At 44.5% G+C, this 24,683-nt stretch overlaps 1 protein-coding gene across 1 annotated transcript in view; it reads left to right on the forward strand.

Moving 5' to 3' along the window:
* HS3ST6 (heparan sulfate-glucosamine 3-sulfotransferase 6) overlaps window positions 1-24,683 on the forward strand; it is a 98,901-nt gene that overhangs the window by 48,658 nt on the left and 25,560 nt on the right. The window lies entirely within an intron of this gene.

Below are 24,683 nucleotides of genomic sequence, written 5' to 3' on the forward strand. Positions count from 1 at the left end.
TTTTAGTCTCCAACCCCCCCCCCCGAATCATCCTTGTTGCTCTTTTCTGCAATCTTTCCAGAGTCTCAATATTTTATTTTTTTTAAAAAAAATTGGTATTTTGGTGACCAGAACTGGAGGCAATATTCCAACTGAGGTCTTACCAAGGCTTTGTAAAGCACTACTAGTATTAGTGTGACAAGACAGAGACATGGATGCATCACAAGCAGCATAATGGACTCCCCATCACTAAAAGCAGCTATCTCCACTTGGAGATGGACGGACAGGGGTGGCTTTAGTCTCTGCATTTTGCTGCCTGTTTTGGTAGTGGGCACGTGACCCAGGAAGTATAGAAGACTCTACTTGTTCTTCTTACGTGCCCTCCCAGGAGGGGAGCAAATGGAGCAACATGAGCCAAATTCCCACTTTCCTTGCACAATTCCTTTCATGCTTATGCAAGGAAAAGCAAGTGGGCCGTGGAGATCCATTTCCGCTTAGTGGCTCTGCCTGATGTCCAGTGGAAATCTCCTGTCTTCTCATCTAACCAAGAGCCAGGCTACTTCTGCTGCCTACAATTTGGCAGTTCGATTCTCCCCAGACTCAAGATTGACTCAGCCTTCCATCCTTCCAAGGTGGGTAAAATCAGGACCCAGATTGTTGGGGGCAAGAGGCTGACTCTGTCAACCACTTATATACCTGTGAAGCGGTATATAAGTCTAAGTGCTATTGCTAAGGGCATTGTTTCTTGTCCTGGAGTGCATCTGAACAGGCTGCCCCATGCCCTCCCATGACAGATCTTCATATTGGCCATTGGCTCTTCTTTTCTCCGGCTCAGTCCAGCTGCACCACATGATGTGGTTGACTCCATTTTCTTTGGGCTTTGCTAATTAAAGAAGGTGCTGTGAAAGTCATTGACCACCCTGGGCCCTTCTCCCAGGGAGATGGAAGGGAAGGAGAGAGGAGAGGAGAGGAGAGGAGAGGAGAGGAGAGGAGAGGAGAGGAGAGGAGAGGAGAGGGAGAGAGAAAGGAAGATACAGAGAGAGAAAAAGAAAGAAAGAAAGAAGAAAAAAGAGACACAGAGAAAGAAAGAGACAGAGAGGCATAGAAAGAGAAAAACAGAAACAAAGAGAGGAAGGAAGGAAAAAAGAAAGAAAGAAAGAAGAAAGAGAAAGAATGAAAGAAAGAAAGAGAAAAAAGAGACAGAGAAAGAAAGAGACAGGCATAGAGAGAAAAAGAAAGAAAATGAGAGAAAGAAAGAGAGGAAGGAAGGAAGAAAGAAAGGAGAAAGAAAGAAGAAAATAGAGAGAAAAAGAATGAATGAAAGAAAGAAAGAGAAAAAAGACAGACAGAAAGAAAGAGACAGAGAGGAAGAGAGACATAGACAGAGAGAAAAAAAGAAAAAGAGAGGAAGGAAGAGAGGAAGGAAAGGAAGGAAGGAAGGAAAGAAAGAGAAAGAAAGAAAGAAAGAAAGAAAGAAAGAAAGAAAGAAAGAAAGAAAGAAAGAAAGAAAGAAAGAAAGAAAGAAAGAAAGAAAAAGAAAGAAAGAAAGAAAGAAGTTAAATCTTCCAGAGCTCTGTCACAGCCTTCCTTCAAGTTCTCCTCTTCATGGGGACTGCTTGCATGTCTCTCTCTCTTTCTCTAGAAGAGGTCAGTTTTAAAAACACCCGGAGCTCTTCGGACCCACATGCCAAGCTGTTCTCTCAGCTCCAGCAGTTTTATGATAGGTCTCCAGCCTTCTTCACGATCCGGGCTTCCTTTCTGGGTTTCCATCAGCTGCTGCTGAAGGAGTTCAAAGGCCTGCCCTTTTCACCGAAGGATCCCTGCGCAAGCCAGCTTTGAATTAGCAACGGCAGCTAAGGAAACTCTCCCAGGTGGATTGTGGCCTCTACCGGCTAATCTGCCCCCTGTTTAAAATTCCTTAAACAAGTTTTTGACCCAACAAAAGCTTTGATTTCCCCATTGTGGCTGAAAGGGAACAGATGTTGTTGCTGGGGACCCCGAGTGTGTCGGTTGCAGTTAAAGCACCCCCCCGCCCCCCTGCGATGGTTGGGTGGATGGACGGGGGGGGGGGCTGCCCTCTGCATTCTAATGGATGCTGTTTGCATGACTCCCCCAGGAGTTCTAGGAGAAACACCTGCGGAGGAAAAGTGACAGGTGTCCTGCCCTTCCCCAGCCATCCTTTAAAAAATAACAGAAAGGAATCTATTTGAAAACATTGTGTGTGTGTCTCTTTGTGTGTTTGTGTGTGTGTGGTTCCCCCCCCCCCCCCACTCTCTTTGTTATGATGACAAATTTGTTGTTCCTGTCCAAAGGCTCAAAAAAGGGAATTTTTAAAGCATAGTTAAAATGTAAAATTAAAAATTTGGCTGTTGGTCATGCAGTCCACTGGACTGGACTTTTTCAAAGATGGGTTAATGCAATCTGCATCTTTTCCGAAAGTAGATTGGTAGCAAAATTTCTGGGAGAAACCCATGGGAAATGTCTGCATTCCAGTCTTTGGGTCATCAGGTTTTTTTCATCTGCATTTTTTCCCTTTTCAGCACAAAGCATCTGGTAGCATTCATTGGCTGAGTTCACACTTCATCTTTAACGGGGTTGGCTGCATTTGTACAAGCTAGAAGTCTGGGTTGTGTTAACCTTGGGTTAGTTTCTAAGAAGATGTGGCCTAAACCTTGTCTATTTGCTTAGTTTGTAATTCAGATGTTGTATGAACTCAGAAATTTACACATTAGCACATATGAGCATGTACAGTCTTTAAGGTCTGTTGCAGAGAAGAAACTGGCCATTCTCCCTGATCCTAGAGCTATTGAAATATGAAATTTATTAGAATTATATTTTGTGTTTTGTACAGGTAGTTCTCAACTTACAATCACAACTGATTTATGTTGATAAGTGAGAAAATTGTTAAGTGGGTTTTGTCTTGTTTTACGACTTTTCTTGCATGGAATGGAATGGAATGGAATGGAATGGAATGGAATGGAATGGAATAGAATAGAATAGAATAGAATAGAATAGAATAGAATAGAAATGTTGGAAGGGACCTTGGAGGTCTTCTAGTCCAACCCCCTGCTTAGACAGGAAATCCTATACTATTTCAGACAAATGGTTGTCCAATCTCTTCTTAAAAACTTCCAGTGTTGGAGCATTTTCAACTTCTGGAGGCAAGCTGTTCCACTGGTTAATTGTTCTAACTGTCAGGAAATTTCTCCTTAGTTCTAGGTTGCTTCTCTCCTTGATTGGTTTCCATCCATTGCTTCTTGTCCTGCCCTCAGGCGCTTTGGAGAATAGCTTGACTCCCTCTGTACCCTACTTGTGATTCAAGAAATACTTACTAGCTGATAATCTCTCTCTTAAATGGTGGTCTCCAAAAATAGGCCACCCCAAATATTGAAAAAGAAGCATTTACAAATGACCCTCCAAGTACCACTTTTTCCTCTCTGAAGCATTTTTGGAAAAGTATATCTTCAGCATTCACTACAGCCAGTGCTAAATATCGAAAGAGGCTGAATGTTATAACGTAAGTCATTCTGGAACCAATCTCACTCTAGGTGTTGAAACATGCGAGTTCATCTCCTGTTAAGATTTGTGATCAATTCTTAATTAGAAGGAAAAATAAAGAATAGAAATAAAGCATAAAGCATAGAAATTTATCTTATTTCAAAGTTCATCGTAAAGCGTTAATACCACTTTACAATTGTAAAGTGGCTTGGTAAAGCCACACTTGGAATACTGCATCCAGCTTTGGTCACCACAATGGAAAAAAGATGTTGAGATTCTGGAAATAATGCAGAGAAGAGCAACATAGATGATTAGGGAACTGGAGGCGAAGAACAGTTGCTGGAACTGGGTATGTCTAGTTTAATCAAAAGAAGGACTAGGAGAGAGATGATACCAGCGTCCCAATATATAAAGAAGTGAGAGGCGTAACTTATTTTCCAAAGCATCATAAGGCAAGACAAGAAGCAATGGATGGAAACTAATCAAGGAGAGAAGCAACCTGGAAGTAAGGGGAAATTTCCTGACAGTCAGAACAATTAATCAGTGGAACGACTTGCCTCCAGAAGTTGTGGGTGCCTCTATCACTGAATAGGCTGGACAACCATTTGAAATAGGGCCACCTGCTTGAGCAGGGGGTTGGACTAAAGCAGCGGTCACCAACCGGTGGTCTGTGGACCACTGGTGGTCCGTGAGAAAATGTTGGTGGTCCGCAGAAAAATTATTTGCATTATTTTATATTGCATTAAATCAGGGGTCCTTAAACGACAGCCCCTGGGCCGGATACGCGCAATGAACTTTTGTGTTGCTGCAGAGAGCCTCCCCCTCTGGGGTCTTTTTGTGTGGGTTGGAGGGGGGCAGAAATTCCAATTCAGGTTCTGCTTCTCCTGGTGTGGGGCTTTGGGCGAAGGCTGGAGGGAAGCGCCGCTGGTAGCGAAGAGCCGGAGGGCCTCCTTCCAGTGGGACTGCATCATGGCCTGGAACTGGCTGACCATCTCAGCCCACTGAGCCTCCAGGCAACCGGTACCTGGCCTTGGACTCCCGCAGGTCTTCCCTCTGCTTGGAAAGCCTATGCTTGTAGTCCTCAGTGAGGTGCTTCGGCTGAGCTTCCTTCTCGGTCAGATCCAATTTGAACTGAGCTGTTTTGCCAACTCTTTCTCATGGTGGCTGCTTAGCTCCAACAACTGCTTCCTGTTGGGGCCCTAAGGAGGCGAGGAGGGGCTGGGAGGGGAGGGGAGGGGCGAGTAGAGTTCGACAAGGCACCCCTCAACATGAGTAACATCGAGTTGACCACACCTACCCTGTCACATGACCACCTAGCCACGCCCACCCAGCCGGTCGTTAGGCAGATCATATTAGTGGTCCACAGGATTTACAATTATGAATTTAGTGGTCCCTGAGGTCCGAAAATCCTGGACTAAAGGACCCCCAAAGTCCTTTCTAGCTCTGTTATTCCTTCCGAAAAAGAAAGAAAAGGAACAATCATTAAATAGAAAAAAAACTTCACCCATTGTGGTAAGTCTTGCAAAGTTTAAGCAGAGCGTTTTGACTGCAACAAACCCTTATTGGACCTGGTGCGTTTTCCACCTCCTGTGACTGCAAGCAGTTGCAATGGAAATGCCTTCAGGTCCACAATTTTGTTAGGGTTTCTTGCCCCCACCCCTCCCCCCTCCCCAGACTGCAGGCTTTACAAGCTGCTGCAATCCCCAGTGCTGATCTTGAATTTTATTTTATTTTTTTTCCTTTGGGGGCTGATGAAAGGCAGAGCACAGCTTCACTGGTCTGGCTTGCATTAGAGGCTCCCCTTCAGCGGTAGGTCTCTTTTCTGAAGTGGGCTTTTGAGAAAGAATGTTTAATGGAGAACAGAAGTGCTAAGTGGCTTAAATGGCACATACAGCAAATGTACACTTAAGCTATCAACAGTTCCGTCATTCGTTCCAGATTGGAAGCTCCAGAGGCTGAGCTTTTAACCTCTTCCATCGTGGAGCTCCATCTGGGAGAAGCTTGATGTGTTCAAAGGGCTGGAACTTTTTTTCTTTAAAAAAAGTAGGGATTTTGAATGGCCATGACGATGTGCAGAATTTTTTTTTTTTTTTTTAGTGGAACACAATCACAGCACGACCAGCACATGAAAATAATTCGGAATACTGCATCCAGCTTTGGACGCCACAATGTAAAAAAGTTGATATCTTGGGAAAAAGTGCAAAGAAAAGCAACTACCTGTGTTTCCCTGAAAATAAGACCAGGTCTTTCTTTCTTATTTATTTGTTTGTTTGTTTGTTTGTTTGTTTGTTTGTTTGTTTGTTTGTTTATTAGTTCGATTTATATATGCCGCCCTTCTCCGGAGACTCAGGCCGGCTTACAATGCATTAAGCTATAGCCTTCATACTTTTGTATATACCTGTTTAGTAGGGCTTTCGGCCCCCCCAAGCGGTGTTCTTTTTTATACAAAGTCAGCTTATTGCCCCCACAAATTGGGTCCTCATTCTACCTACCTCGAAAGGATGGAAGGCTGAGTCAACCTTGAGCCTGGTGAGATTTGAACTTGCAGTAATTGCAGGCAGCTGGTGCTACTTAATAGCACTTTAGTCTGCTGTGCCACCAAGGCTCTTAACATTAATTTTTGCTCCAAAAGACACATTAGGACTTATTTTCTGGGTAGGTCTTATTTGGGGGGGGAATACGGTACTAAATGCATCCATCTGGCTGACAATCTTAACTGGAGCTTATTTTGGGGGGTAGGGCTTATATTACGAGCATCCTGAAAAATCATGCCAGGACTTATTTTCCAGTTGGGTCTTATTTTCGGGGAAACAGGGTAAGATGATCCAAGGCCTGGAAGCAAAAGCATATGAAGAACGGTTGCAGGATTTGGGTATGGCTAATCTAGAGAAAAGAAGGAGTAGGGAGACATGAGAGCAGTATTCTATTATTTGAAGGGCTGCCACAAAGAGGAGGGGGTCAACCTATTCTCCAAAGCACCAGAGGGCAGGACAAGAAGCAATGGGTGGAAACTAATCAAGGAGAGAAGCAACTTAGAACTAAGGAGAAATTTCCTGACAATGAGAACAATTAAGCAGTGGAACAACTTGCCTCCAGAAGTTGTGAATGCTCCAACACTGGAAGTTTTCAAGAAGAGCTTGGACAACTATTTATCTGAAACCGCATTGTAATCTACTTTGCGCATGGCATTGAAAAACCAGCGATTATATAGGATGGGATAGCAATAGGGTGGGTGGGTGGGCCCAGCAGCTGGTTGGAACTACCGGTTTTCCCGAAACTGGTCTGAACCAGCAGCACCCCACCACTGCCCCTATAGAGATACACCTGGTGGGTCCCAGAAGAATAAATAAATAAATAAATAAATAAATAAATAAATAAATAAATAAATAAATAATTTTATTTCTATACCGCCCTTCTCCCGAAGGACTCAGGGCAGTGTACAGCCTATGGAACTACCGGTTTTACCGGTAGTCGCCGGAGTGGGGAGGGTGGGGGGGTGATTTTAGTATATTAATTTATTACATGACTCTTCTTTTAGTAGTTTTATTGTTTTTATGTGGAGTTTTATATTCTGTAATCCGCCTTGAGTCGCCATGTGCAAAAAGACGGCAATATAAATTCCGGAAGGAAGGAAGGAAGGAAGGAAGGAAGGAAGGAAGGAAGGAAGGAAGGAAGGAAGGAAGGAAGGAAGGAAGATACTGTAGATTGCGATCTCTGGACATTGAAAAGACTGTTACTGTGGAGGGGTCCATGTGTTCTTTGCTGAACCTGTTCAATCAGGAGGTTGAAACTTCAAGAAAGAAGTTTCTGGCTGAATATTAAGAGGTAATAGAACCACAACACTGAGGGAAGTAGAAGGGACCACGCACTGCAGCATGCAAGAAGTTCAGTGAAACCAGGGTCCCCCAAAATGGCTCTATTGAACTAGACACTATTAGCATCGAGATTGTTATCGTCACGATATACTTTTGCTGTCACATTATAAAATCTTCACACCTCCAACTGTCAACTTCCAAATATGATCGCTCCCGGCGTGCCACCATCCAGATTGCTTTGAGAAAAAATGACTTCAAAAATTCCCAGTGAGAAGAAGGCTGTTCTAACACCTTCGCCTCCAAAATTTCTGTCAGGGTGCCTTTTCACATATATTATATTTTTAATAACTCCCAGTGCCAAGAGTGATTTCGGAAGCCTTGGGAATGCCTATCCGAGAGATCAGAGGAATATTTAAAATCAGGTGGAGTCTGAATGAATGAAACCAGAGGTTTCCCTCCAAGGTAAAGCAGGTTATATCAGATTGTAGCCTTTTTTAATTTCCTTTTTAATCATTTCTCTTGCTGTCAGAAGTGACTATCTTTGCATGTCATATAGCCTTGGAGCCTGAGGGTGGGGACTCTTGTTTCTACTGGTAATTGTAGGTTGTTTTGGCTGCTGTTTTTGTATGAAGATCAGGATTCTTTTTTTTTTAAAGGGGGGAATATTTAAATACACAAATCATGAAGGAAGCCCACCCAATCAAGCCACCCAAATTCAGCAGGCAAACAAGGAATCTGTCACATTTAGCCTTCGGTGATTGGTATTTGCTTGCAGGTGGACCAGGCTAGCCCTTTCTTAACAGATTTAACAGAGTTGGAAGGGATCTTGTAGGTCATCTAGTCCAACCCCCAAGCAATAGAGCCTACTACACCATATCTAACAGATGGCAGTCCAGTCTCTTCTTGAAAGTCTCAAGTGATGAAGCTCCCACAACTTCTGAAGGGAACTTCTGTTCCATGGGTTGATTGTTCTCACTGTCAGAAAATTTCTCCTTGTTTCTAGGTTGAATCTCTCCTTGATCAGTTTCCATCCATGATTCCTTGTCTGGCCTTTGGGTGCTTTGGAAAATAGCTTGACCCCCTTCCTCTCTGTGGCAGCCCCTCAAATATTGGAAGACTGCTATCCTGTCTCTCCTGGTCCTTCTCTTCACTAGACTAGCCATGCCCAGTTCCTGCAACTGTTCATCATATGTTTTAGTCTCCAGTCCCCTCATCATCCTGGTTGCTCTTCTCTGCACTTTTTCCAGAGTCTCAACATCTTTTTTATTGTGTGGTGACCAAAACTGGATGCAGTATTCTAAGTGTGGTCTTACTAAGGCTTTATAGAGTGGTATTAGTACCTCCCTTGATCAGCTTCCATCCTTTTCTGGCCTTCAGTTGTTTTGGAAAATAGTTTGACCCCTTCCTCTCTGTGCCAGCCCCTGATCATCAGAAATACCGGTTTGCCCGAACTGGTAGCATCTTTTACTACCAGTTCAGGCAAACCGGTCTGAACCGGTAGCATTTCACCCCTGCCCCTGATCCTTCTTTTCATTAAACTAGCCAGTCCCAATTCCTGCAACCGTTCTTCCTATGCTTTTGTCTCCATCATCTTAGTTGCTCTTCTCCGCACTTTTTCCAAGGTCTCAACATCTTTTTTTGTAATGTGGTGACCAAAACTGGATGCAGCATTCCAGGTGTGGTTCTTACTAAGGTTTTATAAAGGGCTTACTAATACTTCATGTGATTTTGATTCTATACCTCTGTTTGTACAACCCGGGATTGCGTTCGCATTTTTGACTGCTGCCGCACATGGCTACTAAAAAAAGGCTAACACAATTTATTCCAGCCCTTTGCTGAAATCATATCTCTTAATTTCTCAGGAGTTTTCTTCCTCCGCAAAAGAGCCTTCTGCTGTTCGACTTTCTTTTTCGGATACTTGAGAAGATGCCTTTTAGCGTATGGGTCGGTGTAATGTTTCTGGGGATGGACGTCAATGCTGGGAAAGGCAGAGGGGCTGCTTCTGCTGTTGGTAGCACATTTTCTTTTTCACCTTTTCATCTTCTGAAACCGCCCCATGCCCTCCATTGGAAAAAGACCTTTGGGATTCAATTAAAGTTTCCAGAAGGATGTCGACCTGCATCTGTTTATCATCACTCGGTGTTTCAAAAGGATTTTCTTCCTCCAAGCCCTGTTTTTAAGGCTTACGTGGAAAAGCCGAACGACTTCTTTTGAGGGAGAAATGAGGAGGTGAAATAAAACTAAGAAAGTAAGGAGAAGGTAGACTAACAGCGTCTGCACAGATAGTCCTCGACTTTACAACAGTTCATTTAGTGACCATTTGACGTTACAACGGCGTTGAGGAAAGTGACACGACCGTTTTCCACACTCATGGCCGTTGCAGCAACTCCGTGGTCATGTGATCAAAATTGGGATGTGTTGGAAGAAATATCCATCTGGTTCAGTTCCAAGCTGGAAACATGGAGGCTGATTGGAAAGATGGTTTAATGATGAAGCAGAATCACATGGGTTCTGGGCAGCTGACCACATGGAGTTTTTTATACCTTCTCCTGGGCTTTGCACTTGAGCTTCCTGTTCCTGTGCAAGAGCATGTATTCTATTGGCTTTTGTAGGGTCATAGCTGGCTCTGAAGGTTGTCTGAGCTAAGTTTGGGTAAAGTTTGGATAGTGATGCAATGCCCTTAGGAGATTGTGCAATATGGTGAGCACTGTGCCTTTTGCTAAATGGTAGTTGGGTTAATCCTATTATGTTCTGAAGGGTCATGTCTTAATCCCATCATCCTGGAGCTGGAGGTCTTTTGTTTTGTAGCTAGGATGGCCCAGTCTTTCTTTATGGGCACAAAATATCTGCTGGGAGCAGGGAGCTGGGGCTCAGAATTTCTGTCTCCCTTAAGATTTTTATTTCCCTTTTGTTTGTTTGTTTGTTTGTTTATTAGATTTGTATACCGCCCTACTCCCGAAGGACTCAGGGCGGTGAACAGCCATGAAATAAAACATATCAATACAAAATTTAAAATAGAAATAAAACAAGTTAGATAAATTTGGCTGAACCATATTTAAAACCCCAATAATTTAAAACCAAATTTAAAATTCCCATTTAAAAGAGGAGAAGTTTAGGTCAGGCCGGCTTGCTGGAATAGGAACGTCTTCAGCGTGCGACGGAAGGTACGCAGATCCGGAATCCTCCGTATCTCGGGGGGGAGCTCGTTCCAGATAGTAGGTGCCCCCACAGAGAAGGCTCTCCCCCTGGGGGCCGCCAGTCGACATTGTTTGGCCGACGGCACCCGGAGGAGCCCCTCTCTATGGGAGCGTACTGGTCAGTGGGAGGCTATTGGTGGTAGCAGGCGGTCCCGTAGATAACCAGGTCCTGAGCCATGGAGCGCTCTAAAGGTGATAACCAAAACCTTGAAGCGCACTCGGAAGACCACCGGGAGCCAGTGCAGCTCGCGCAGGAGAGGCGTTACATGGGAGCGCCACGTCACTCCCATCACCACCCGCGCGGCCGCACTCTGCGCCAGTTGGAGCCTCCGAGTGCTCCTCAAGGGGAGCCCCATGTAGAGAGCGTTACAATAGTCCAGACGGGAGGTGACGAGGGCATGAGTGACCGTGCGTAACGAGTCCCGATCCAGAAAGGGACGCAACTGGCGAATCAGGCGAACCTGATGAAAAATCCTCCCGGTCACGGCCGTCAAGTGCTCTTCTAAAGACAGCCGTGAATCCAGGAGGACACCCAAGTTGCGAGCCCTCTCCGTGGGGGCCAATACTTCGCCCCCAATAGTCAGCGATGGCACCAGCTGACTATATCGGGATGTCGGAAACCACAGCCACTCGGTCTTGGATGGGTTGAGTCTGAGCCTGTTTCTCCCCATCCAGATCCGTACGGCCTCCAGGCACCGGGACATCACTTCAAGGGCATCGTTGGGGTGGTCCGGGGTGGAGATGTACAGCTGGGTGTCGTCAGCGTACTGATGGTACTCCACCCCGAAACCACGGATGATCTCGCCCAACGGCTTCACATAAATGTTGAACAAAAGGGGCGAGAGGACCGATCCTTGTGGCACCCCACATATAAGGGGCCTCGGGGTCGACCTCTGCCCCCCTGTCAACACAGACTGCGACCGGTCGGAGAGAAAGGAGGAGAACCACCGTAGTACGGTGCCTCCCACCCCCAACCCCCCCAACCGGTGCAGCATGATACCATGGTCGATGGTATCAAAAGCCGCTGAGAGATCTAATAGGACCAGGATAGAGGAACAACCTCTGTCCCGAGCCCTCCAGAGATCATCCACCAACGCGACCAATGCCGTTTCCGTGCTGTACCCAGGCCTGAAGCCCGACTGGAACGGATCTAGATACGTCGTTTCATCCAGGTACCGGGGAAACTGTCGTGCCACCACACTCTCAACAACCTTCGCAACAAAGCGAAGGTTGGAGACTGGACGATAATTAGCCAATATTGCCGGGTCCAGGGAAGGCTTCTTGAGGAGAGGTCTCACCACCGCCTCTTTCAAGGCGGCGGGAAAGACACCCTCACTCAATGAAGCATTTATAATCCCCTGGAGCCAGCCTCGCGTCACCTCCCGGGGAAATATTTTTCCTGCCTTTTTAAATATTTCTCTAGTTAGCCTATAGGAAAATCCGGCCCTGGCTGCGATGATCCCTCAAGGACGGTTCCATCCAAAGCTCTGAACAGCTGGAGGCTGAAGGAGCGGCCAGCTGAGGAGGGAGCCTGGGAGTAAAAGGTTCACTTCTCCCTTTCAAAGACTTTACTACGGCCTCTGTCAGCCTCTGCTGCACACAATTAAAACCGGGGAAGTGGGGGTGGGGGCTTGTTATCACAACAGTCAGCTTGCTTGCTTTCCTGGCAAAGGAAAAAAGCAACTAACAAGCTTATGCAGGTGCTTGTCCCGAATCCCTGCTGTCTCAGGGGAGGGGGAGGGAGCAAACAATGATGGGAGGGGAAGGGGGGGGCGTCTTCTGTAGCATGCAAAGCCAGGTGGGATTTTGAAACAGTAGCATCACAAGCCCCCTGGGCTGGAAAAGGGCAAGACAACAGTCATACACCCCCCTCTGAAATAAAATATGCACCCTGTAGTCTAGTATCATACAGAGGGCAACTTCTTCCCCTCCTCCCATGAGTTAGCAATTATTAATTATAACATTTCATAAATGTGAGCCTGGTAAGCCACAATGACACATTTTGTTCCCTTCCCCTCCTCCCCACCATCTGAAGTGGTTCGGTTTGGGGCAAGGGTGAAATGCTCCCGGTAGCGATGATGGCAGGTGGTTCAGAGAACCGGTAGCAAAAATCCCTGCCCACCCCCCATGCCCAGCTGAGCCGTGCTGAGCCGTGCGATCATCAGAGGCTTTTTTTTTTTTTAGTTTTAAAAGTATTTTTTCTTCAGCCGAAAAAATGCTTTTAAAAATAATAATAAAAAAGCCTCTGATAATCGTGCAGCTCAGCTGGGATTGTCAGAGCCTTTTAAAAGCATTTTTTCTACAACCTCTTCTTTTAAAAGCCTCTGACGATCCCAGCTGAGTTGCCTGATTGTCAGAGGCTTTTAAAAGCAATTTTTTTTTTACAATCTCTTCGGTTGAAGAGGTTGTAGAAAAAATGCTTTTAAAAGTAAAAAAAAAAAAAGTTGGCTGGGGGTAATGTGACTGGCCCACCTTGTTGTTGTCTGAAAATTTGATGAGTTCCTCTTCTATTCCCTCATCTAAATCATTCATGAAGTTGTTGAAGAGTCCTGAGCCTAAGATAGAGCCTTACGGTATCCTACTACTGTCAGGCCTGGAAGCCATCTTTTGTATTGGGCCTTCAGGCCTGCTGCATTTACTACTGTGGGAAACTGGGAGGGGGGATTGTATGGAGCCAGGATGATATGTAGTCAAAATAACATTCTTTTCTCAGACAGTCAAGGCCATCTTACCCTGCCCCTGGGAGGCTGGAACTGGGACGCATCTCCAGTTGGGACGGTGCTTGGATTGGACCATGTGATGGACATGTGGGTGCTGGGCAGGGTCTTGAACTTTCCTTTGGGTGGGGAAAACCTGGAAGCTTTCAGATTGAGGTTTTCCCAGATGTGCCAATATGACATCTCTAATAAAACGGAACTTTGAGGAAACTCAAGCCTCGGAGTTTTCTTTCGTTGGGGGTGTTACTTGGGACCCTGACAACTACATGCTTCCCTCCGTGTAGCTGTAGTCCCATTAAGGATTGCCCATTGAGGGCAGCTGATCAGCCAGTTGTGAATCCATTAGGTAGTAGTACTGTCTATCCCACATTGTTCTGTCTTATCGAGAAGTAGGCAGTTTACATTTGATAATGCTCTTCTGGCCATAAACAGCATCTTGTCGATTAAAAGATACGAACAAAGTCCCTACCTTCTCGAAGGAAAAGGTTTCTGCTTCTTGGCTTACATAGATGATTAGTAATGCAAAGGCCATCCCAAAGCTTTCTCTATCCTGTCCACACATTTAATGATTTCCAGTCATTCAACACTCAACAACACTCAAACCTGTCCCAGCCTTTTAGAAGTTTTTTCACATTGCCCACCATTTAAAAAAAAGGTACAATTATGTCTATTATTTTGCTCCTATTTTGGTTTAAGTCAACTGCTTTAACCCTGTTCTCCCACGGTACAATAAGTAGCAGCCTGTCTGGCTTTGGCTCCATCATTGTGGGATGTTTAAAGTAAATCAAGTTTAAGTAAAATTGGAGAGAGGTTGATTTGGCAGGGCATGTTGAAGTTTCAGATCTGCATCTTAAGAATTGAGTTTTATGGACAATTCCTTCTAGTTTCTTGGCAATGAGGTAGAAGTGTTTTGTTGTTGCCATCTCTTGGGATATATTTTGCGGCTTGGTCTCCCCTCCAAGTGTTAACCAAACCTGTCTGATACAGATTAACAAAATTGGAAGGGACCTTATAGGTCGTCTAGTCCAACCCCCCGCCCAAGTAGGAAACTTTACACCATTTTTGACAGATGGCAGTCCAATTTCTTCTTGAAAGCTTCCAGTGATGAAACTCCCACAACTTCTGAAGGCAGTTGAACTTCTGTTCCATGGGTTGATAGTTCTCACTGTCAGAAAGTTTCTCCTTATTGAATCCTTCCTTGATCAGTTTCCATCCATTATTCCTTGTCTGATCTTCAGGTGCCTTGGAAAATAGCTTGACCCCTTTCTCTCTGTGACAGCCCCTCAAATATTGGAAGACTGCTCTCATGTCTCCCCTGGTCCTTCTCTTCACTAGACTAGCCATGCCCAGTTCCTGCAACCATTCATCGTATGTTTTAGCCTCCAGTCCCCTCATCATCCTGGTTGCTCTTCTCTGCACTCTTTCTAGAGACTCAACCTCTTTTTTATAGTGTGGTGACCAAAACTGGATGCAGTACTCTAGATATAGTCTTACTAAGGCTTTATAGAATGGTAATAGTACCTCCCTTGATCTTGATTAAGGGGACGCAGTGGCTCAGTGGCTGAGACATTGAGCTTGTCAATTGAAAGGTCGGCAGTTCAGCTGTTTGAATCCCTATTGCCGCGTAACAGGGTGAGCTCCCGTTCCTTGTCCCAGTTTCTGCCAACCTAGCAGTTCGAAAGCAGGTAAAAAATGCAAGTAGAAAAATAGGGACCACCTTTGGTGGGAAGGTAACAGCATTCCGTGCGCCTTTTGCATTTAGTCATGCCAGCTACATGACCACGGAGACATCTTCAGACAGCGCTGGCTCTTCGGCTTTGAAACGGAAATGAGCACCGCCCCCTAGAGTCAGGAACAACTAGGACATATGTGTGAGGGGAACCTTTACCTTTACCTTGATCTTGATTGTATCTCTCTGTTAATGCAGTTTAGGATTGCATTGCCTTTTTTAGCTGCCGATGCACACTGCTGGCTCATATTTAGCTCGTTGTCCACTAAGACTCCAAGTTCCCTCTCACAGTTACTGCTATTAAGCCTGGTTTCACCCAGTCCATATGTGTCCTTTTGGTTTTTCTTGCCTAAATGCAGTGGTGGGATTCAGCCAATTCGAACCACTTCAGGAGAACCGGTTATTAACTTTCTGAGCAGTTTGGCAAACTGGTTGTTGAAAGAAATCATTAGGGCAGAGAACCGGTTGTTAAATTACTTGAATCCCACCACTGCCTAAGTGTAAGACTTTGCTTTTCTCTACATTGAATTTCATTGTGTTAGATAGGGCCCAGTGTTCAAGTCTGTCAAGATCCATCTGGATCTTGGCTTCCGGTTTGCTCTTCGTAGCCACCAGACGGTCTCTTGGGACCGCCAGCCCCTTCGCCTGTAAAGAGCCACCTGTACAGCGCAAAGGCGGCTCGAAAAACCCCATTTCCAGGAGGAAATGTGGGATAGAGCAGGTGAGTGTAGGTAGAGCTCTCCGTAGCCCCCAGGGTTTTTTTTTTTACTCTTGGGGGCGGGCGGAGGAAGCTCCCTATAGCACTCGCCGCCCGCTCCGGGCGTTGGGAGACTTCTGCCTTTTTGCAGAACAAGGCTACGAAGACAAGCTTTTTAAGATATTTAACAGATTAACTAAAGATGATGAGATTTGGATCTGGACCTGTGACCCTAAATTGCAAGTATTAATACTTATTTCACAAAGGATATTCAACAAAGTAAAAAAGACCTTTTAAAATGGCGATTGCCGAAACTGGAGCAGGGAAGCTGAAAAGAGAAAGTCCTTCCATTTCTTTTTTTTTTTTTTTAATAGACTTTATTGAGATTTTTTACAGAACAAAAAGGGAAAAAAAATGAGAAAAACAAACAAACAAACAAACAAACAAAACAATCATTCAAACAATAACATAGAACACATAAATGTTTCTTATTAAGTTACAAAGTAGCAGAATAAATGCTCCTGGCTACATTTGAAGGGATATGAGCTGGACCTGTGACCCTGAATTGCAAGTATCTCATTTATTTTATAACAATTATTGAAGAAGGAAAAGGAAAAGGATAAAAGAATCTTTAAAAAGGGCGATTGCGCTGAAAGGGAGAGTCCTTCCGTTTCCTATTGAGATACAAAGTAGCTGAATAAATATTTTTGGCTACACTTGAAAATAAAGCTCTACTTTTGTGTTTTTTCTCTTCCTGGAGATTTGATATTGATCTTGGTTGGAAAGAAGTTTTTTTTTCTCTGCTGCCTCTCTTTTCTTTTTTTTTTTTTTTTAAAATAGTTTGTCTGTGTTGAAATATGGCATTAAAGCCGGACAAACAAGCAATGGGGGGGGGGATTCCCCCATTAACAAATTACGTGACCAAGTTTTAAAGCTCCAGTCTCAGAAAACTGATTTTAATATAATTGAATTTCTTTTGGAGGAGATTGTAAGAAGGGATGAGATTGTGAATCAGAACTTTGAAAAATTTAAGCAGGAAATTAAAGAATTAGTGCAATTAAAGTTTGATATTCTGGATCGAAAGATTATAAAAATGGCTAATGGCTTTGCAGAATTTATGATTAAGTTGGATGAAAATACTAACTTATTAGAGTCTAAAGTGGAAGAAATTGAGGACAATTTGGATAATAAAATACAAAAAATTGAAAATGATTTGACAAACATTCAAGACAATAGCTCAGAAGAAAAACCTAAAATGGAGGTTGAACAAAAGTCTTGTAATGCAGAAAATTTACAACAACGGATTGAAAGAGAGGTCCTAATGGTGCATTACAATTTTACAGAATATGCGATCAGACTCAGAGGTTTGCAGGAAAATAACAGAGATGATTTAAGGAAAATATCTTCTGAAATTCTGGCTGGGATTTTAAAGGTTCAACCTGAGGAAGTGTTTTGTAGGATTGACAGAGTGTTCAGAATAAACTCCTGGATTGCAAAGCAAAGGCAATTGCCTAGAGATGTGGTGATTTATTTTACAGATAAAGAAATTAGGAATAATGTTGTGCAAAATTCCTTCAATTCTACTTTGCAATTGTATGGAAGAAAGATATGGATCTACAAAGAGCTCCCCCCCAAGATGTTAACGGAAAGGAAGAAATTTGGTTTTCTGGTGACTGAGTTAAAATACAGAAATATTCCATTTAGGTGGGATGCCCCAGTTGGCATAATATTGAGATATCAAGGAGAAAGATACCAATTAGATACTGTTGAAAAAGCGGAAGAATTTTATCAAAAAATTTTGAAAATGAACTTAACATCTATAGGCACAATACAGGATAAGCAGAAGGAGTTGGAAATAAAGGGAAAACATCGAATTACAGAGGTTGCGGTAGACAAATTGCGTTTGGATTCTCTCGATACCCCAGCTGGATTATCTACAAATATGAGAGAAGCGGCATCTGATTTCAACGTGATGATTCACCAAGTTAAAGACAAGTATGGAAATCAATTAGCTGATATACAATTGGCAAAAAAGAAATATGAGATACAAAAACAAAACCAACAAGATCAACTTATAAAGCAGAATGAAAACCGATCAGTTGATATACAACTTGTAGAAAGGAAAACAGGATGGAAATTAAACCCACAAAAAGAAAAGAAAAAAAGAAATAGGTCTCATAAAAACAGAAATTTCTAAATTAAGCAACGGTGAAGCCAGTGATTTTAAAAAAATGAATGAATATGTGAAAAGATAGTGGAGGCGAAGTATTGGTTAATATCATCCTGAGGACAGTGACAGACCTCTGCAATGCCGTAATTTTGGGATGTGAAAAGAGCTTTAAACTGTTGGATTTGAATTATCTATTTTGGATTTCTTTCTTGTATTGATAAATATATTATAACTATTCTGAGCTACAGGGCAAGAGAGCTACGTTGGGGCATGCAGAAGATCTGGTTGTTACCCATTACGATGATGGGAATTAATAATCCTGATGAAAGCCACAATTACAACTATATGAAATATAATCATAATGTCACTCGGGTGGTTGTTTTTACTTTTATATATATATGAGGATATTCATTACTGATGGGGGCAGATGATGACTGAAGACTTTGAACAAACTGTTGCACCAGGATGCTACGTTACCCAATTATGGATGAGGGACTCAACAATCCAGTGGAAAGACATCAAAGAAGATATTATATGGATTATAAATTTAAAGTTATTGTCTTTTCTTTTTTTAAATAACGGAATATATACATACATATATATATATATATATATATATATATATATATATATATATATTAGCAGAGTGGGCAGTGGATTAAAGATATTAAGAATTGTTGTGCATGGTAATTTTGTAGGAAAGTGGGTGGAAATATGTTAGTCTACTGATGGATTAGCTTAAGAAAAGGGATGTTTAAGTGATATATTTAGGGCAGTGGAGGAAATGGATAGAGTTGAATAAATGTTAAATTAGGATTTATGGGGAAGGCTGCTTTGAAATGTTATATTAATATACACAAAGAATAAATGTTAAAGTAGGATCTATTATACAGTCTTAAAGTGGAAGGTTGCTTTGAAATGTTGTAATAATATATAGATATAAGTTTTGGGGAAGACAAAAAGGGCAGATTATTGCTAAATTGGGAGTTATAATAATATTATGCTAAACTAGAAGTTATCATACAATGTTATAGCAGACTGCTTTTTTTTTTTGAAATGTATGGTAAAAGGGGAAAGTAACAATATTAATAATATTTTTAGTAAGTAAGGGTCAGTATATAGAGGAGGGAGTAAGGCGATGTTAAAATATTATGTAATCTGTTATGAATTAGGTTTTTGGTGTGAAGAAGTCACGGGGGGATGGGTGGCGAGGGGGGGTTAGGGAGGAGGGGGGGAAGGAAAAAAGGGGGAAAAATTTGTATTTGAAAACTTTTTCAATAAAAAAAAAAAAGATCCATCTGGATCTTGAGCCTATCTTCTAGGCAGTTAGCTATTCCTGTCAGCTTAGTATCATCTGCAAATTTGGTAAGTTCCCCTTCTATTCCCTCATCTAAGTCATTTATGAAGATATTGAAGAGTACTGGGCCTAGGATAGAACCTTGTATAACCTCTCTTCATAGCTTCCTGAGATCATAGAGGTCTCAGGAAGAGGGATAGAATCAAGATCTAATAGAGGGATAGAATCCAGATCATGTGAAGTTATACTACCCTTTACAAAGACTGCACTTGGAATGTTGCATCCAGTTGTGGTCCCCACAATTTTTATTAAAAAAACATTGAGACTCTGGAAAGAGTGCAGAGAAGAGCAAGAAAAATGATTCGGGAGCTGGAGACTAAAATGAACAAAAAATGGTTACAAGAATTGGGTATGTCTAGTTTAATGAAAGGAAGGACTGGCGGGGGGACATAATAGCACTATTCCAATATTTGAGGGGCTCTTACAAAGATGAGGGTGGTCAAACTATTTTCCAAAGCACCAAGAGGCAAGGCAAGAAACAATGATTGGGAACTAAGGAGAGAAGCAACCTAGAACTAAGGAGAAATTCCCTAATGGTGAGAGCAATTAAATAATGGAACAGTTTGCCTCCAGAAGTTGTGGCTGCTCCATCAAAAAAGAGACTAGACAGCCATTTATCTGGAATGATATAACATCTCCTGATCGAGCAGAGGTTGGATTAGGAGACTTCCAAGCTCTCGTCCAATGCTATTATTCTATGTTCTATGATCAGCCAAGCTGGACTACTAGAATATAATCTGCTTGCAAGAAAGACAATCTGTCCAGGACCAATACAAGTGTTTCCCTGAGGTGATAATCAGCCAACAAAAACATCATTTGGGCATGTGTAACAAACAGACAATTGCCTAAAGATCATTCCAGTTGTCAAGACTGAAGGAAATAAAAGGAAAAAAAGACAAGAAGTCAGGTTGATGGGAGAGATCACATAAATTGTTAGAATGTTTTTGAAATAGGATTTTGAATTTAATGCCTTGGTAAGGCCACACTTGGTATACGGCATCCAGTTTTGGTCGTCATGATGTAAAAAAGATGTGGAGACTCTAGAAAGAGTGCAGAGAAGAGCAACAAAGATGATTAGGGGACTGGAGGCTAAAACATATGAAGAACGGTTGCAGGAACTGGGCATGGCTAGTTCAATGAAAAGAAGGACTAGAGGAGATATGATAGCAGTCTTCCAATATCTCAGGGGCTGCCGCAGTCAAACTATCCTTCAAAGCACCTGAGGGTAGAACAAGAAGTAATGGGTGAAAACTAACCAAGGAGATAAGCAACCTAGAACTAAGGAGAAATTTCTTGACAGTGAAAACAATTAATCAGTGGAACAACTTGCCTCCAGAAATTGTGAATGCTCCAACAGTGGAGGTTTTTAATAAGAGATTGGACAACCATTTGTCTGAAGTGGTGTAGGGTTTCCTGCCTAAGCAGGGGGTTGGACTAGAAGACCTCCAAGGTCCCTTCCAACTCTGTTATTCTATATTCTATATGTATTGCTAGTGACAAGTTCCAAGGTTGACTCAGCCTTCCATCCTTCCGAGGTAGGTAAAATGAGGACCCGGATTGTCGGGGCAATAAGCTGACTTGTATAAAAAAGAACATCGCTTGGGGGGGCCAAAAGCCCTACTAAGCAGGTATATACAAAAGTATGAAGGCTATTGCTTAATGCATTGTAAACCACCCTGAGTCTCCGGAGAAGGGCGGCATATAAATCGAACCAATAAATAAATAAATGGCAAGGTCAGCACCAACTCAATGGCACCTACCAGGAATGTCGTGGGGAGGGGGGCCTTAGTCTTAGTCTTAGTCTTTATTTGATTTATATACCATCCTACTCCCAAAGGACTCAGGGCGGTGAACAGCCAAACAAAAAAATACATAAATACAAAATTTTAAAAACAGAATAAAACCGAATTAAACAAATTTGGCCCAGACAGATTTAAAACACCCCAGTCATTTAAAAACAGATTAAAATTTACGTATTAAAAGAGAAAAAGGGGAAAAAGATTAGGCCAGGCCTGCCTGGTGGAATAAAAAGGTCTTGAGAGTGTGGCGGAAGGTGCGCAGATCCGGGATCCACCGTATCTCCGGAGGAGCTCGTTCCAGATAGTAGGTGTTATGTAAATAGGTTTGTTATGTAAATAGGTTTGTTTGGCGGGAAGTTCGAATTAACTGACCTTCAGCTGATTGGCTGACCACTACAGCTGCAAGGTATATAAAGGGAGCTGGCTCCCTGGGTTAGTTGCTGGAGTCTCACTATACAATAAAGAGCTGTTGTCACGAACTTCTCTGGCTTGCTGCGTCCTCATTCACCCATCTTAACATTGGCGACGAAGGTGGGATTTTGAGGCCAGAAGCAGAGGAGAGCTGAAGCCACACTCGAGAGAAAAGAGCTGAAGTAACGTTCAGAGAAGGGACCGGAGGCCACATCCTGAATCCAGCCAGGCGAGCGAGCGGAGCACAGGAGAATCCCGAAACGATGTCTGCCTACACCCCGCCAGCGCCTTTCGACCCCAAAGAAGAGAAGTGGGGATCCTACATGTCCCGGTTTGAGTGCTTTATGGTGGCAAACGACATGCAAGGGCTACCGGATGTTCAGAAGAAAGCCCTGTTCCTGAGTCACTGCGGGCCAAGGGTTTTCGACACAGCAGAAGCATTGTCGGAGCCGAATTCGGTCCACAACATTTCCTGGTCGACGCTGCAGACCCTGCTGAAAGACCACTATGCACCAACGCCATCGAAGTACGTCCAGCGCTACGACTTCCAGCAACGGCTCCAGCAGGAGGGCGAATTGATCAGCGAGTACGTCGCTGCCCTGCGTAAGGCCGCAACCCAGTGTGAGTACCGAGACCTGGATGAGATGCTCCTAGAGCAACTAATTTGCGGAGTGAGAGATAGCCGGCTTCAGAGAAGGCTGCTCGCGAGGTCAAACCTGACCCTACACATCGCCCTAGACGAGGCAAGAGCGCAGGAATCGTCAGTAAAGGCTGCAGAGAAGCTAAAGAGCTCCCACCTAACCAGAACAACGCAGAAGACGGCGCCAGTGCACCGAGAGGCCGTAAGCACCGCGAGCGAGGGGGAGTCTGAAGAAGAGGTCTACCGCACCGAGCAGTCCCGCACAGCCCGGAGGGAGCCCAGAGACGGATGCACTAGCTGCGGAGGGTCCCACTCATGACAAAACTGTAAGTTCAGGGACGCCGTTTGCCGCTCCTGTGAGAAGAGGGGCCACATCGCTCGGGTCTGCAGAGCCAAGACACACCAGAGCTACAGACCACGTGGCCAAACCTTCCAATCCGAGCCAGCGCCACACCGAAGGCCCAACAAAGATGGCGGCAGCTGGAAGGGCGTGAAATTTGAAGACGCTGGGACCTACACAATATGCATCGCACAGACCTGCACCTCGCCCGGAGAGAAGACCTATACCACGGTCGAAATCGAGGGACGGGAGTGCCAGATGGAGATCGACACGGGATCGCCGATATCCATCATGTCTTGGGAGAACCTAAAGAGAGTCATCCCCGGTGCACACAAGCAACAGCTCCAGCCGCAGCAACGCAGACTGAAGGATTACCAGGGGAACCGCATACCTGTCGAAGGCAGAGGCAAGTTCCAAGTACAGTATGGGGAGTTTACCGAGAAACTGCCCCTCACCATCGTCAGCGACAACCTCCCTAGCCTCCTGGGCATGGACTGGTTTAGAGCCCTAGGCATGGGATTCACCGGAGTCAGGAACGTTCGAAGCACCCTGAAGGAAGACCTGATGCAAGAGTTCCAGGACGTGTTTGACGAAAGGCTTGGCAAGTATGTGGGGACCCCGATTTCATTTAATCTCAACCCCAATATTGCACCCATCCGTTTAAAGCCTAGGCGGGTACCGTTCGCCCTGAAGCCCAAAATTGACATTGAACTGGACAAATTAATCAAACAAGGGGTGCTTGTTCCAGTCGACCACGCCAAATGGGAGACCCCAATTGTGACACCGGTCAAGCCGGACGGATCAGTGCGCATATGCGCTGATTATAAATGCACAATTAATAAGGCCCTGCAGCAGAGCGCCTATCCAGTGCCCATCGTTCACCATTTGTTGCATTCCCTGGGCCCCGGCAAGATCTTCGCAAAACTCGATCTTGCGCAGGCGTACCAGCAACTGCCGGTAGATGGCGCTACCGCAGAGGCACAGACTATCGTAACCCACAGAGGGGCCTTCAAGTGCACCCGCTTGCAATTCGGAGTAAGCGTAGCCCCCGGACTTTTCCAAAGTACCATGGAGCGGCTGCTACAGGGAATCCCCGGGGTGGTGCCCTATTTTGATGACGTGCTCATTACCACCGACAATGAGCAGCAGCTAAGAGAAAGGCTGAGGGAGGTCCTAAGGAAATTCAGGGACGCAGGACTCAGAGTAAAATGAAACAAATGCATGATCGCAGTCCCCTCAGTCGAATTCCTAGGATACAGGGTAGATGGCACCGGCATACACCTCACAGAGAGCAAGATCAGGGCAATCAAAGAAGCACCCACCCCCAAAGACAAGGCAGAGTTACAGGCCTTCCTGGGGCTATTAAACTTTTACGCCATTTTCCTTAAAGACAAGGCAACAGTGGCAGAACCCCTACATAGACTGTTAACCAAGAAAGCCATTTGGCAATGGGGGAAGGCTGAAGACAGGGCATTCGCCGGCATTAAAAAACTGCTATCAGCTGAAAGTTTTTTAATACAGTACAATGCAACGCTTCCCCTTGTTCTAGCATGTGATGCGTCCCCGTTCGGGGTGGGAGCCATCCTGAGCCATAGACTCCTGAATGGCCTAGAAGCGCCCATCGCATACTACTCCCGAACTCTATCAAGCGCCGAGCGAAATTATAGCCAGCTCGACAAGGAGGCCCTCGCCGCCGTTTCGGGAGTAAAGAAATTCCACGAGTACTTGTTCGGGAGGGACTTTGAACTAATCACCGACCATCGACCGCTCCTGGGTCTCCTCGCGGGAGATCGACCAACCCCGGCAGCCCTATCGCCCAGGATGACACGCTGGGCCATCTTCCTCGCAGCATACTCCTATCGCCTGGTACATCGACCAGGGGCGGACATGGGCAACGCGGATGCACTCAGCCGATGCCCACTACCCGACAGCCTAGAAGACCCCACACCTGGCATCCCCATCCTGCTGATAGACGTTTTGGACTCTGGGCCCATAACATCAGCCGAGGTTGCGAGAGCCTCAACCAAAGACCACGTGATCCGGACAGTCGCAAGTTGGGTTATGAGGGGGTGGCCAGAAAAGATTGGGAGCGGGGAGTTTAAACCGTTCGCGGGAAAACGGGACGAATTGACAATGCAAGGGGGTTGTTTGCTATGGGGCGATCGGGTTGTTATTCCTTCACGTTTACGGAAAAAAGTCTTAACATTGTTGCATGAGGGGCACCCCTGGGATTGTAAGAATGAAGGGGCTAGCCAGGAGCTACGTCTGGTGGCCCAGCATGGATACAGACATTACCGAGTGGGTGGGGAGATGCCAGCCCTGCCAAGAGTCCAG

This window comes from Pantherophis guttatus, chromosome 14, assembly GCF_059756535.1.
Source record: "Pantherophis guttatus breed Tessera chromosome 14, ASM5975653v1, whole genome shotgun sequence".
NCBI classification, from domain to species: domain Eukaryota; kingdom Metazoa; phylum Chordata; class Lepidosauria; order Squamata; family Colubridae; genus Pantherophis; species Pantherophis guttatus.